Here is a 16346-nt window from a genome sequence, read left to right on the forward strand (position 1 = left end):
CACAGAGACAACCTTATTTGACACCTATGACATCCATTTTTTAGTCAGTGTTATTACTGTTATAAATTAATACTAGTACTATTTACATTTTGCTTATGGCAGGTGTGGTCTGAACAGGAGGATGGGAAGTGGGGAGTGGAGTACACAGGTTAATCCTTGACTTATTTTCATTTATCTACTACCATGATCAAATATTTTGACAGTATTCTAGGTGCACTAAATGTTCCACAATTGCAAAGATTGCTGATCATATAGCTGCACAGAGAGACTGATACAACAGGGCAGAAGGAAGAGCAACATCAAACATGGTGGTAGAAACGTGAATAAGTGCATCTTTGAAAGCTGGTTTTACACACACACTTTTTCTGAGTTGTTTTATACTCCCTACAAATACTTAAATAGCTATTGCTCTGTGTCTGTGTTTAGGGGAACTCTTGTTGCTGTTACCACACATCATTGATCAGGCTTCAGCTGACAAAATCCTCAGTATTGCGAAGAAAGGTAATTTTTACCCTTTCACAAAGGTTAACGCCATACTTATTTTGCATAGTCCTGGAGTATTCCCTCACTTAGCCCCAGGCTTCCCCTGTGAGAATGTAGGAAAGTGCCCACCGTAAAGGGGGCACAGTCCGAGTCAGCAACTGAGGCTCCTACACAGACAAGAACAGCACAAGAACAGAATGCACTGAGATTCACAGCAGTTTTCTAGAATTAGCACTTAAAAATGATATTTAATCTCAGTGAAACTGAAGGGGAGACTTCAAGCATGTGGATTTGAAGCTCTGATACCTCACTCTGACAAGTGCCAGCAGGACATTTGCATGGTGCACAGGCTCCAAGCTGTGAGTGCAGAATCACTTAGTGTCACGTGGTCCGTGCCAGAACAGTTGGGAATCTCTTGGGAAGTCTTTTGTTCTAACATTATTTAAGATATGGGCTCAATAATGTTCTTAATGACAATACCTAAAATGTACAAAGGGTCAATCACCCTGTAAAGGAGCAGGAAATAGTTGCAAAATATGTAGGGAGGGGCTAGTGTTAAAGAAGTCCAAGGAAATGTGTTGCCCCAAGTTACCGCTGATGTCTTCTGTGACTAATGCATTATTGTTCATAAAACAGCACAGATTATACACCTACCCATGCCACTTAATGAGGTACTGAACCAAACACTTCCATATCTTAAAGAAAACTGTTCTTTTTCTCCTGAAGCTTATACCTGATTGGAGGGAAAACTTCTGATCTCTGAACTCACAGAATCTCTGGGAAAGTAGTAAGATATGAAATGGTGAGTCACAGAGAAAAAGTCTTGCATTTCAGTAGCAAACACTTGTTGTCGGTGCAGAAAAATAGAGCTGGCATTGTACAACTTCAAATTTGCAAATGTACTCTTGCACTTAAAGTTGCCTGAATGCATTTGCAATAAAAGTCAGACAGGTAGGCAGACAGAGTAGGAGTTCCTTTGAAAAGTGCAAGTGTTGCACGGGGAGAAGAAAAATGTTTTAAAGAGCTATCTAAACAATAAAAGGAAAAAAAGCTTAGTGTATGAGAAAGTGGATGTAGCACCCACTACAAGGAAATTGCATGGTAAAACACCTAGACTAGGACACTCCTGTCTGAAGCTGCAAGAAGAGAAGTAAAGCAGCTAGAAATGTAATTGGAAAAACATCTAGATTTTCTTTGGAGTAAAAAGGAATGGATTTGTTTGTTTGTTTGTTGTTTTTGAGTATTGGAGAATTGTAGCAACATGTTGGAATGACAATCAGAAATATGAGACTGGGTAGTAGGCAAAAGGTCAGAAGTGAAGAGAGAGGTTTGTGAGTCACCATTCAGGTAGCACCTGGAGCACATGAGGCCATGAAGAACTGTACACATGGGTATACATACTAAATCTTCCTCCTCCTTCATCTTTCAGTTAGTTGAATTTATTCCATCTAAAAGCCAGGGTTTCTTTAAGGTCCTGCTTGTCTTCTGCCTACCTTCAGCATGCACTTCTTAGATCCTGTGCCTTTGCGTTTACTAGGGACATAGCCAGCCTTCAGACTCCAAAGTGTCTCAAACTACCTAATGTTTACACAGAGAAATATCAGCTATAACATCTGAAACATCTCTTCCTCCACACAAAGAGTAAGATTTTGAGGTCAAAACTGGCATTCTGAATACTGCAGTATGAACAGAACAGGTACCCGTGGCTGCCATTGTAAGCAGGAACATCTCCCAGCCATAATTCACTACCATGAAAGGAGGAGAGGTAAGTAGCACCCGCCTTTCTGCTTCTCACATGCAGGAAACTCAACTATATTATCAATAGCACACTTTCACAGCAATTAAATCAAGGTTTTGAAGCAATGCTCAAACTAACTTGTTATGGCTTGTCACATGGTGGAAAATCTGACCAGCAAATCCCTTTTCTAAACTTCTCAGGAATTATGAATGTGTTTTAAAGATTTACATGTGAAAAATGCCCTTAATTTTTTGTGTGCCTTTGATGTAAACTCCTCTTCTGCTTGTTCTTTTTCTATGTTCATGTTTATACGTTCATCTGTGTAGACTGCAAAACTGGAACCATTATTTTTTCTGTACTTATTAGTGCTAAGAAAGTTGATGCTGTGGTTCAGATTTCAGGCCACAGGGCCTGGAAACCTAAGTGAATTACAGCCCACATTATTTATAGAGACCCATTAGATGGTCATTTCTTGAAAAGAAAAGAAGTAAGCCCTCCTGATCCATCTCCTTCTTGGAACAGCTTTCATATGCATACACAGTCTGAAAGAAAACAAATCCTACATGTGCAAGTTTATGGAAGAAGGTCATGACATTTCCACCAAAAGTACATGATCCTGTTCCTGTTGAGATTACTAGTTAAATTCCCATCAGCTTCAGACAGAGTTAAGGTGGAATGTGAACAAAATCCAGAATAGCTCCCTTGGCTGCCTAATAAATTTTATGCTGTTAATGTTGTTAATGTTTTTAGAAATTTGGATTTTAGACAAATGATAGAGATAACTGGGAAGTGGAGGAGCTAGAAGAGAAACAAAGAGAACTGTTTTGTCTAGACCAAAGGAATGCTGTTACAATGTGTTCCTTAAATAATAAATTAACATTGTGAGTTGAAATCAAATGAAAATGTTTTTGTTTCTCAATGTCCATTTGCAAAGACCAATTTGTTTGCATCTTTCTTCCCATAAAATGGATAAGTTTCATCAGAATACAAGTATTCTTGTGCAAAACTGCTGCCCTCCTGTACTGCGTTTTAAGCAAGCAAACTTTTCAAGTAATTGATAAGCTTTGTTTATTTGTTTATCATTGTGATACTCCAAACATATGTAAGATACATCATCAAGAAACAGAAACAACTGTTCCTCTTCTGCTGAGTGTAAAATTTAAACATAAAGAAGATACTGTAAATCTCATGCTGGTCATGAGGGTTTTGTGGGATGAGGATAACCTTTGAAGGCAATGAAGATGACAGGGTACAAGGATCAGGGTTTTGATCCTTGGGTTGGACTAGGTTTAGTTATGAAATAGTCCAGATACAGGACAAAGGTCAGTGAGAAGGATGATTTTACCCACATGGAACTACCATGACACAAGCAGAGCAATCCAGGTGCCCAGAGGAGGGTATCATGGACATAAACACCGACATGTCCAACAACAGACCCCTTTGGAGCAGCAGCAGGAGGTCAAATGACATGGCCAAAAGTCACCCCGGATGCCTGTGAGCAGGCAGTTGAACTGCTCCTGGGGCATTTTGGCTTCCCCACTTCCTGCCTTCTGACTGCTCCCTTGACCGCTCAGCCCTTGGCAGCAGCATAGGAGGGTGAAGCCACAGGATGATTTTCCATGGAATAACCCAGTCCTAAAGAAAAGCAGCTTTTGGGTCACCATGGGCTGGAGAGGCACAGACGTACAAGTGGAGGTTGTGACTGACTGTTGCCAGAGAAGTAATTAGGACAAAGCCAAGCAAGCAGCAGCTCTTTTAACTCCCAGTTTATTCTTCATCTTTTAATTGTGTCTGTTAATTGGGGTGTTTGTATGGCTGTGGTCTCATCAAATCCAACCTCAGACTTCCCACTGGCTCGGATACGAATTTTGCAGTGTCCAATGGAAGCCTTAATGCTAAATGGGCCTTCTAAGAGGGCATAGGACTAACTAGAGAGAATACATGACAAACACTCCTACTTTCTCAGTTTGAATATGTATTTAGACACTGTATTTTCAGGTATTTTTTTTATTCTTGACCTGTCCTACTTGAAGCTGAGTTTCTCCAGCTGGATATCCTCAGCTTCCCACCATGGAAATCTGAAAAAAAAAATCTACAATAAGGCTCTAATACAATTACTGTGAGTACAGCAAGATCCACAAGGCTATCTAGCTTGACCATTAAATTGTATTACTTGCAGACTACAAAGGGAGAAAGCAAGGGACAGGAAATGAGACTGTATGTATCAGCTTCCATAGTATTGGATTGTGCAGTTCTAACCTAGACAAATTAGGCAATCCAGTGGGCAAATTCAGCATCATCTTGTTAAGAGCTTGCTTTCAATGCAGTTCCTAGAGTGCTTTAGGACCCAGACAAATAGAGGCTCTTCAGTTGTTAACCACTCAGTGGGCTGTACACTGTGATGACTTCACTAGCTGCTTCAATTTGTTCTAACTCAGCCCCCTGGAGAAAAAATGGCAGCATAACCAACTTCAGGAAGCTACCTATTTGGATGAAGACACACTAACATGAAGACGCAATGGGTCTATTTTAAATAGAGAATCAAAAATAATTCAGACTTAATGGTCTGAATTTCTTCCATTAATGTGCCTTTACTATTATTTCTCGGTGTTGTGTGGCATAAATAACCCCCGGGACTGCCAAATTGTAAGGTGATTTTTGGTTGGTAGTATTGTCATTTCCTGTATCTGTGACTACTTCCTTCTGATCGATGGCGGGAATGCTTGAGGAAGTTTAGGGTCAAACACATGGGATGACTTCAATTGGCTGATTAAGCAAGTTATCATTAAGGATGACATTCCAGCCTGAGGTGGTTCCTCATGTGAACACATATGACTGAATGTGTAATGTCAAGAGACTTGCTAGAGGTTATAAGCACAAAACGACCCAATCAGGAAGCTGTGTCACACCTTCATTTTGCATAATTTGCTCCTAGAGTTTCAGTGGTTTGTGACACCAACACAGATGAAGGTGTTAGAATGCAAACTTCCTTTAATTAGGCAAAACAAAAACAACACTGTACTCCAGGACTTCCAGAGGCATTTAATATCTAGCAATTGTGGGTGATTCAAAAGGTCCAGGGATCCATGCTATCTGTGATTATACTGTGAGATAAGTATTTGGGCTTTCCACATATTTCTTCTTTCTGTTCCTCTCCCCATCCTTCAGTTCCCTCCCTCCTGTGTCCTCTTAGGAATTACATGCCACTTGGACGATCCTTAAAGCACTGAAAGTCATTTCTTGGAGCTGATACAACAGGGAAAGTAGGTCCAGGATACATGATTCAAGGTCAAAACCAGTGGCTATTGGCAGGGGCTGCTTTTTGCTCATCCCCATTTTGACTACTTTTATTGTCTTTTGATGCTTTAATCAGAGTATTTCTGCTGGCTGGCATGCATTTCCAAGCTGGCTGCTAGGGACATTTAGTTTAGGCAATGTGCCTTATCTGTTTTTTTTCCTACGTCAGCAAGTGGGGAAAATCCCACCCATACCAAATATTTAGAATACCCTATCTTTTTATTTGCATTGAGCATCCTTTGTTTGGAACTCAGAAGAGCTGTGTGAATCAGGAAGAGGAAGAGCCGAGACAGACAGACTGGGACTGTACAGGGAGCTGAGGAAACTCAAAAGAAGAACGTGTCCTGTGTTGTGTCCTGATTTGGCTTTGGGGTAGTAAGCGCTGATTTATTCTCTGAAACTTGGACAGGAACTGCACGTATGTCAGCCAGAAGAGTTTGGAATATCTGGGCAGCACCTGTGGATTGATTTTCTTTTTTATATGTGCTGGTTTCAAGTCATCCAGCTGTACAAGAATTGCAGACCTGTTACTGTGGTTGAAGTCATGGGGGGACTTTTGGTGTGGGGACCAAAGCCCCCGTTTCAATTAGAAGAGTACTTCTCATTGTGTTAAATGCTCATTGGTATTTTTAAAAGAATGCATTTCTTTTTGGAAATGTTTAGAGTGTGGTTTTCATTTCCACTGAATCAACTTTGTGTTGGTCCACTGGTGTAAAAGGCTCTTCACATGATTCTAAAGTAATTTATACATTACAAATTTGTCATCTCAAAAGTCTGAGAGGAGATCACAGTAATGGAGGATCTGACTCTAAACACTTACTTTTAAAATAGAAGGATTTTTTCTTAACCAATTAAAAAATGTACGTTTCAAGAAATGTTCTGAACTTTTGAGGAGAGTTTTTAAAATAGTAGTTATGGATACCTGGTAATTACTTCAAATTCACTTTGAGTGGGACAGAGTACAGGGCTAAGCCAGTAGCAGCAGGCAGGTACAGGTTAATAAATCAATCCATTAAGACTGGACGCTTGGTGTTTAGGTGATGCTTACTATGATAATAGACATTTAAGTCCATGTGAATAACTGTGACTATGGCACTATGGAATTCCAGCCTTAGTTCCATATCAAATCACTTTTGGTGACAGATGAAAGGATGAGGCTCCTTCTTAACAGGCACATAAATTCACAATGGGCAACTGAGGCTATAATGATGCTTTGTCACCTGTGATCAAGATAGTGTAAGCCAGATTCTGCCTTCAGATACTAGTATGCAAATTTGTCATCTTAAAACTTTGTCACTGTTCCTCGGAATGTGGCATCACTGTGCTCAGATTGTATCTTCAAGCACAACTTAGGCAATCTTCACAGCAGGTTGCACAAGATAAAATCTAGTTAGGAGTACTTTCTGAAAGTTTTGCATTGGATGAAATGAGGGACACCTATGTCTGTAGCTACTTGGCTATGGTATTATAGCCCTTTTGCATATTTTTCATTATTCCCTTTCGTAGCATCACAATCAACACTAAATACCATTTGGGCTATCTTGATAAGAGGAAAAAAAAAAAGTGCTTTTTTTATCCAGTCATTTTCCTGGCTGCAGCAACCTCTGAGCAATGTATGCAAAAAATATAGATGTTGAGAATGACTGAGTGATGGTGAAATCACAGCTTTTGGAAATAGACACAGAGAATTTCCCTATGCAGATGGAAATAACATTTATGAATGGAGAATCTGTATAAAGGATTAATACAAGGCTTGGCTGAGACCACTTCTATCATTAAATATCACCTCCTGTTAGCACAAGATACCCATGTAAATGCACCTGTGAGCTCTTAAGAGGGAAACTGTCTAATGAACAGTCTGGTGGATCACCAAGGCTAAACTTGCTGCTTGGGGGGGCGGGGCTGGAAATGTGCATGAGCACACTAAATCCACATTGTATAAGACCTGTCTATAGTTTGCCTTTTAGAATCATTCAAAGGTTTGACCAGGAACACAAAACACCAGGGCAGGCTACTTAGTTTGGACAACTCTTATGAGAACATTGGATTTAGAAGAAGGTCACATCTAGGATGAGAGCATTTTTACCAAACCCCATGCTTACAAGCCTAGCATGTAGCTAGGCATTGGGAAGTTTCCTGTATTGTGCAGGTGCCTGTTTTCATTAGTATCCTCCCTAGCCTGATATATCCCTTGGAACGGGGAGGGGAGGGGGGGGGAGGGCTTCAGGCTCTTACACATGTTTTGATCCTTTATCTGGGACGTGGCTTGAGAATTGTGTCCAAGCTCTCCCTGCCTTCCAAAATTAGCCATGGTATGTGTTTTCTCCACATTTTCTTGCCAAGGAAATGCAAGGCTTTGGGCTCTGGTTGAAACTTCCTCTTCTACAACCCAAGGAGGTGCCCTAGTCACAAGATATCATCTAGTTCAGAAGATTATATCTTCCCACCTTCCTCTTGCAGCTAGGCCATGGTAAAGGCATCACTGCAGTACCTCAGGGCTTGAGGGAGAATCTGTGTCCCTACCCAGTGGTTATATCTACCTGGCAGACAGGGCACCACTGGATTACAGACCCAGCTCCCTCAATTCATCATATGTTGGATCCTTGATAGCTAAGAAAAAAACACCAACACCAGAAAACCCATGATAATTCTACTCCTATAAAGCAATGAGAGCAAACTCCACTCACTAAAGATCTGGCCTGCAGCCTCCTTTCTTTGCTTCCTTTTGTTGTGAATTTTGAGCTAATCCAGTATCCGCTAAATAAATGGGAACCTTTCCATCAGCTTGCATGGACATTAGATCAGGCACCATCTGACTGGAAAAAGTGACCTTACGCTTCTAATAACACAGATATTATGAATAGCTTGGCTTTAAGTGGTGCTTTTTGGCAGAAAACGTTGTGTAGTTTTAACCTCTGTGTGCTGGAATTGCTTTTACCAACCGCTGAAAAGCAACCACATGTGGGGAGAAATGTGACTGCAATTAAGCAGTACAAAGCAAAATTATATTATGATAGCATGTCCTTCCAGTTCATGAAGCTCCAGGCAGTAGATGACAACAAAGACGTGCTGCAAAGCAAGGTGAAAAGCATGACCTCCATTATTTTTGAAATCTGAATTAGATGCCTATGTTGGCATTTTGTCTAGAAAAGGTCATTAAGTATTTGCTTTTTTTTTTCTTTCTTTCTTTCTTGTGTCTCCAGTATAAAATTTAATTTCTGAGCAAGTTCAGTTTCAACTGTCCTGTTAATCTTGCTATGGTATTTCTCATTTCATCCCTGGCTGCCTTTGTAAAAAATATTAAGTGAAATGAATGATCAGTCTATGTGCAAGTCTACAGTGACACATTTTTCAATAGGCTGTATTTGAAACATTCTTTATATTTTGCAGTCAAAGGATGAAGAAATCTTTATAGATTTCAGATTTTGGAACACATTCCGAATCATTTGCAGGTGGGCTCAAAATCCAAAAGAAATACATCTGCTCTAAAGCAAATTTGTCCCTTGGGAAATTCTAGGACTGGAACAACTTGAAGAAAAAATATCTGCTCTTTCCTCCCTTATTCGGGAAGCTATGTTCCAGCATGGTAACATCAAACTGTTGGATTATGTACACCTGTCAACATATGCTTGCTCACTTTCTTTGTACCCTTAATTTTAACAATTGTTAGTGTGTTTCCTAAAGGTACTGTACTGTGATGAAGAGCTGCTGATTTGAGGTTACACTGATACAAACACGGAGAAAATGAAGAGTTGTTTCCAAGAAGCTAAAGCAGGACAGACAAAAGCATTGAATGATTGTAACAGTCCAGGTCATCCACGTGTTTGGACAGCTGAGTGCAAACGCATGAGGTTTGTGTTATGAAGGGGTAGCAGCCACAGGGTACCTATAAAGAGCACTGAGAGGCTGGAAAGAATTTCTGGAAGGGATTTTCAGTTGCAGAATGAAAGCAGTGGGATTTAATTTCAGAGAAGATATTCCAACAGAAGGTAATCCTGCCCTAAATACATGCAATGCAAATGATGTACGCAAGTACTGGATAAAAAACAAAAGCATTGGCAAAGTTAAAGCATTTAGAGGGTGGGAGGGGTTGTGTCAGTGGTAGATTAGTTCGCTGCAGGCTACTTGCCATACGCCTCCCCGGGTTACTTGTACTGGATTAAAATTTACTTCTGTAGAACCATCAATTAATGTTATTAATAATGTTATTATGAATCTGATATTAAGGATCAAAACTAAGCAGCTAGGATGTGAATCATCTGCAGGAAAGGGTTGTGAAAAATGTCTCTACTTAGGCAATAATGAAAAACAGAAGAATGACATTTTCCATCAGCTCTGAGCTGAAAGCTTTGTGCAAAATCAGGCAGGACACCTATTCCATTGCTCTCTGTCTTTTTCAGGATGTGGACTTCTTATGTCTTCCTCATTGGACCTCACACTCGGACTGATTTTTGTTTTGGTTAAACTGGTTTTCAGTAGTAAATATGAACCTGTCATCCAGGTTTTCAGCTTCAAGTGAACATGGCTTTGTCTTGTTTAAAACTACAGTGCATCTGCCAGAGAAAGTCTGTGTCAAAGTTTCCTCAAACTCAATGACAGTACAATCAAGCTTTTCACAAATATAATCAAAACATTTACAACATGAGAAACAGAGCTACATGTTACAGCAGTCTGTTCTTTTTCCCCCTAGCTACCTCAGTTTCTCCTCTGTTAATCACTAGTATTTCTAAGCCAGACTAAAGCTTAGATTTATGGTTGTCATAGTAGCCCATGCCACTAATTAGTTTTATCTGAACCTAGACAAACTCGTTTCTTCTCCACCTGCAGAATCTTCATACTTGAGGCGACGCCTTCTGCTTTTTCTGAGGGATCTATATCAAAACACTCAGCTAAGTCCACCGTTCCTTTCTTCACTGCAGACCTGAGGTCATCTGTCATCCTTATATTTCCTAACAAGCCTGGCGTTAACCAGGTGCTTCTTGACAGTTGACTTTACATGTACATTGCCTTTCCAGGACTGCTAGGCTAGACCCAGCCAAGTGCTCTAGGTTCTCTTCAAAGCCCTGGTCACTTGTTTACACAAGGGATTAAACTATGCTAAAATTATCATCATTAGGGTTTGTTTGTTTTTTTTTATTTTAAGGTGAGAAATTCACATTTGTAGAATGCCACATCACCTTCCTCAGTTTTCACATAAAGTTCATGATATTATATACTAGTATTAATATTTGAAGGAGGTATGCATAATTTATGAGCAATTAGCCTATAAGTGATTCCTATTATAATGATGAAAAAAATCACTGTATTTTTGTAAAAAGTTAAAACTTTTCTTGTTCTCCTTCCATTAAGACAATTAAATATGAGTTGCCACAGGAACCTAAAGCTCTCCATCATTAACATGAACAGTATTTGGCTATTTTCTGTACTTTTAGAAACTACTCTGAGGAAATAAATGAGAAAAAAATATTTCACCCACTGAACTTTCTGTGTTTCACATTTATTCTGCTGGAAAGCTGACAAGAAACAATTGTTTCTTCTGAGCGCTCTTTAAGGAGGTTCTCGAATAGTGAAGGGCACAAAGCTGCTCTTTGATGCGTAGCCTGCCACCTCAGCTTCCAACCTGTTACTGAAGGATCCCATTTTGGGGTGGCTTCACCTTCAAAGGTGGAGTCCTACCCTTTGGTGCTGGGAAAGTGAGCCTTTCATTGCACGTTGCTTCATACTCTGCCACCACTACACTCCAACTGTTTTGGACAGCATTGTCACTGTCTATGCCAAAGCATGTAATCTTTTCGCTTGCAGTCAGAGGCCTGGACTGGTCTTTATATTAATGAGCCTTTCAAATCCAGTGCTCCAAATCTGCTGGCAGCAGCATCAGTCTCTAAACCATTTCCTTTCCTATGGGTGTTCAGGACACATTCCACATTTTTTTTTGTCCCTTCCCTTTAAGTCAATATTTTAAAAATAAATGCTTAGGGAAATTGGACCTTTGGGATTAGGCACAGAGCAAAGGTCACCGGCTGTGAACTCTGCAAGTGAAAGCAGGAGCTGACATTGCTATGGCTACCTGTTGGCCTTTTCTGCTGATACTTGGACAGTTTTCAGTCAGCCAATGTCTGTCTGACTATAACCAGAGCTGAGCTAACAGACTTATAAATGTTACTGCGGGCCACAGAGGTAATACTTTAATGCCCTTAAGAATATGGATACAGACTAAGATTCTTTAACTATATATTTTTCTCTCCTTTTCATTCATATTTGGTGACACTGACATTTGGTCTGCTGGGAAGCACTAAATGCACATAGCCTGGCTAGCAGCAATGCTGTAGGTTTGAATGCTGTTGTCTCAGAAGGTCCATGATCTATATCAGCTGACAGGAGACAGAGTTACTGGGGTGCCTTGAGAATCGTGATTTACACTTGAAAAGTGAACTGTAGGTTGAATAACAGCAATACATTGCAGCAGCCTGTTAGGCTGTGAATAGAAGCCCACCGCAAAATGGGCTGTAAAGTTAGGTTGTCAGAGTCCATGTCTTGACCAATTTTTAGCTTGTACAATTAGGATGATTCGTCCATTATGAAAGTCACTAGAAACTCTCTTTTGCTGGAGAGATTGTTCTTGGCTAACAGCTCCTGGCAAGATCCACAGCTGGAGTGACAGAAGTACTCCAGAAATTAACGGCGTGTGTTCACTTGTGCAATAAGTCTGTGTAATAATAACCTGTGCTTAGCAAATCAAGCCACCCTGCTTAATATGACAAAAGATCTTTGCTTTAAAAAATCAGCAAGAAAGGAAAACAAAAGTAGAAGCTGGTCAAATAAATATCACAGGTTCCTGTGTTATTCCTAGATTTAGACAGTTGTACAGCATAATACAGTGTACATCTTGTTATGTGTAGTAAAATCCATGATTTTTAACTCTATACACATCACTTCTGCTGCTGTAGTTAAGGCTTTTTGTGACACCCTGGTTGATATCACAGTGATCTACCCCTGTCTGAATGAAAGAGGGTAATTTAGGAAAAAAAAAAAAAAGTATATGAAACTGATTCTTAACTTATTCAAAGGTATTCACTGATGTTTAAAAGTTTCTAATTTTTGAGCTTCAAATGAAGAATTTCATTTCGATTTTATTATGTGCTAATCAAAGTGAAAGTAACACGGAGGTTTTTCATCTCTTTACTCTCTAACTTACCCCTTTGCCTTTTCATGAAAAAGCAAGAGAGCAAAGCAGGAAAATGATACAAGGAACACCAAAAATTCCCTCCCTGGCCCAACAGAAATGTTCAAATTGAACAAATTTTTGTCTCATTCAAATGAAAAACTGTGTCCAATGTTAGTTTTTTTTTTAATTCATTTTTTAAAGTATAAAATTGTTTAGAAGAATAATTTTATCCAATGATCATACACCATCATATATCTTCCATCTGATATAGAAGGTATCACAAACATTTTTTTAATTATTATTATTATTTTTTTTTTGTGGCTGTGGCAAAATTGAGTAGTTTGCAACATACCGTTCTTGAAGGCTAACCTCCCACTGCCTTCTACAAGCTTTCTACTGACATGTGGGATATTAGCATATAAGAAATACCATTTACTCTACATTCTGTGAATTGTTTCTCTTTAGCATTGGGAAAGGTAAGCTTTTCTTTAGTAGTTTAAACTGTAATATTATGACATCACCAAAAAACATTAGTTGGGATTGAATTCTACAGGGCCATATTCAGATTTTTTTATCTTCTTGAAAAGTGTTTTGTGTTCAAGACCAGCCTTAAGAGAGTGGGAGCATCAATATGGTCAAAGAAGAGAAAGACAGAGGTGTACACTATTACTTTGTCTGAAAAGAGATTTGCTATAGCAGGTAACTTGAAATAGGGAAAAGGTTTGATGATACAAGTGTGTAAAGCAGATTATTGTATCTGATCAACTGTGAGAAAACAGAATTTATAACGAGAGAGAACCAAACCTCAACTCTCATTCTGACTACTTTCAACAGCTGAGGTAGGTTTTTTTTTGTTTTTTAATCTTTTTCTTGTAGAAATAAAGTATTTTCAAAAATGTTTTTTTTTTTCTTTTTTTTTTTCCCCTATGGAGACTCTTCGGTGCAGTGCGGCAGAGAATAGAAATTCTCACTTACCTATTTTTTAACAAATTGTAGCTGTAAGGCCGTGACAACAACTGAACTGAAAAGCACTAATGACTAGTTGAAAGAACTGAGTTCAGTCAGCCAGTAGCACTGTGGAAATGTCCTTTGACAAGGTCCTTAATGTTATCACAGGATTTCCTTTTTTTGAGTTAACACAGTATTTTTTTTCACTTTTTCCATAGCTATCTATCCTGGGATGTTCCTAAGAGATGTGTGTCTAGTACCTCAATCAATCAGACAACTAGCAGCTTTACCACTTGCTTTGCAATCAAATGGAGCAGTAGTCTATTTTAAGGAAAAAAAAAAAAAAAAGATTAAAACTCTGCCTGGACTCTATAATGCTAGTGTCAAATCTCCCACTCATATTGTTGGAGTCAGAGTGTCATATAGGTGTCCTGAATATTTCTTATTTATGTCCTGCATAAAATAATCCACCAGCTGTTTGTTGGTGGCTTTAAAATGAATTCAAGTAACTCATTCTGCTAAACGGGTTGGCCCTTCCTTCTTCCTGTGCTGGGCTTGCCCTACTCGCTACAGACATACAATAAGAAGACTTCTCTACAACAGATGTTTATAATACATGCAGTAAATAATGGATTTCAATTGTTTATTCAACGTAAAAATACTTTGCAGACCTACCCGCTTTGCATGGCTGGCGTCAGCCTCCCCACACACAGAGTCTCCTAGCTTCCAGGAAGAAGCCCAGGGCATCCTCTCTTGTAAAATGTTTCTGCCAGAAGCACTTTAAAAATGCCTAGCAAAGAGAAACGTGCAAAATGAAGCATTTCAAAGGAGGAGGGAAATAGAAAAGAGGGGAAAAATAAAGCCCTGTAGTAAAAGACTTCAATTTGTCAATTGATGCCAGCTGATAAGGCATTTAGGGTCCAGTAAATGGCCACACCCACATAGAATTTATCTTGAGAATTAGTAAACATTTATATGAAAGTTAAAGCTGTACCTTTTAACATTCTGCTCTAGGGATTCAGCTCTGTTCACTTTGTACCAAAGTATCAAAGAGATAGTCCATGCCATAAAAAGCTTACCATCTGAAAGATGTAAAGAGACAAAGGGTGGGTTCATTCCTTTGAATTTCTTTCTTTTTTAATTCTGGGAGAGAAACCACTGCACAGGAGACAGAGGCTCATGACTGTTTCTTGGGTTTTGGTGTGTTTAAAGTGTCTTCCCTTTATCATTGTGCCCAAATATTTGTGGTATTTTTGACTTAATTAAATTGACAGCTTGAGATATGCTGGTCAGCAGTGAAAAAATAAGTTACCACTCCCACACCTGTTTTATGATAACATTTGTATCTGGAAGCTATTTTTCCACTTCTAAGTTAGAACTACAAGGACGTGGCCATGATGATACCAAGCACTGTTACCTTCTAATTTTGAAGGTCCTGGCTATGGGAGTGGAATTCCCAGCCTTTCCTGAGACACTTATTTTCCCAGTGCAGCAAACAGGGAGTTTAGAGATGGAAAGACTGGACATGCAACACCATAGCCTGAATGAGGAGATGTCATTGCTCGTACTTTAACAAAATACTAGTGGTTAAAGCAGTCATCCAGGGGACAGAGTCAAGTCCCCTCTTGAGGCAGAAGGGAGCAGGGTGTCAACTTCCACATCCTCAGAGGATGGTCTATGGCAAGAAAAGTGGTAAGGTGAAGGGTCTCTTGTCCAAGACTAGGCACTAGGAAAGAGCAAGCTCACAAGGAGCGAGCAATCTGAAGGAGCATAACTACCTCACTAATGAGGCAGATGCAAAGATGCTCATTTTATTCACAAGGCTTCAATGTCTTCTTGGAGTTGGATTTAGCCTGTATTTATTCATATCCTATCACGAATGCAAAACTTGGGATGCTCCCTTTCATACTTGGATAAGTTTTTCTCTGAGCTCTGGCATAACCCTAAACTAGTCTCAGCTTTTCCTTCTTTTGCATACTGTTGACATCAGTGTATTGATCTCATATTCTTCCAATAATATCCTACTTCTTAACACCATAAAGTAGTATTACCTCCATGGCAAAAAAAAAAAAAAAAAAAGACCAAGCATCTTTGTTCTATCTTTTAAACAATTTGGCAAGCAAGAAGCCACAAACAGTAAGAGATCCATCATGAGAGACCATATATGAAACCTTTCATAAATCTGGCACCCCACTGCTGAGGAAACAGAAGCCCACATATTTGAATCATTTCCTAATCTCCTTTTAAGACTAATTTGTGTGAAAGTCTGGGTACTTTCATGAGCTTTAATATTCACACAGCAAAGCATGCAGTGCTAATGCCCTACAGTCACTTTGCAAAATCCTCTTCTTTAACCATGTCTCAGAAATTTCTTCCCCAGAGTTCAAGAGGATGGATGAACCTTGCAGGATTTCCAGAAAGACAGCCAGTCTAGGTACCATCAGAAAGTGACTCACATGACATTTGAATTTTCTTTTCTTGCCACTAAGACACAGTCTCCTTTTACCCATAAAAAGCTTGCCTGAGCCATTTCTCTGTAGCCAACTGCAGCATCTCAAGGAAAGCAAAGCAGTCTCTGGGCCCACGCTATTCAATGCTGTAGTGTTAGAAGATAGCATTTTAAGCCCAGAACAGAAACTATTTAGAAATCAGTGCAGGTTAGTGCTGAATGCTGGCCTAATATGCTCTTTTTCCTGAACCAAGGGTCTGAAATCA

At 39.4% G+C, this 16346-nt stretch overlaps 2 long non-coding RNA genes across 2 annotated transcripts in view; one reads left to right on the plus strand and one right to left on the minus strand.

Moving 5' to 3' along the window:
• The window catches only part of LOC310896728, a 72983-nt gene that overhangs the window by 55997 nt on the left and 640 nt on the right, over nt 1-16346 (minus strand). Inside the window, exon 2 of the long non-coding RNA XR_014581782.1 lies at nt 14307-14421. This is a non-coding gene — a long non-coding RNA (uncharacterized lncRNA). The remainder of the gene's footprint in view (nt 1-14306; nt 14422-16346) is intronic.
• On the plus strand, nt 5818-15034 carry LOC310896727. The gene is made up of 3 exons (XR_014581781.1): nt 5818-5893; nt 9203-9369; nt 9919-15034. It is a non-coding gene; the product is annotated as an uncharacterized lncRNA (long non-coding RNA).

Source organism: Anser anser (genome assembly GCF_964211835.1).
Source record: "Anser anser genome assembly, chromosome: 3".
Classification (NCBI taxonomy): Eukaryota; Metazoa; Chordata; class Aves; order Anseriformes; family Anatidae; genus Anser; species Anser anser.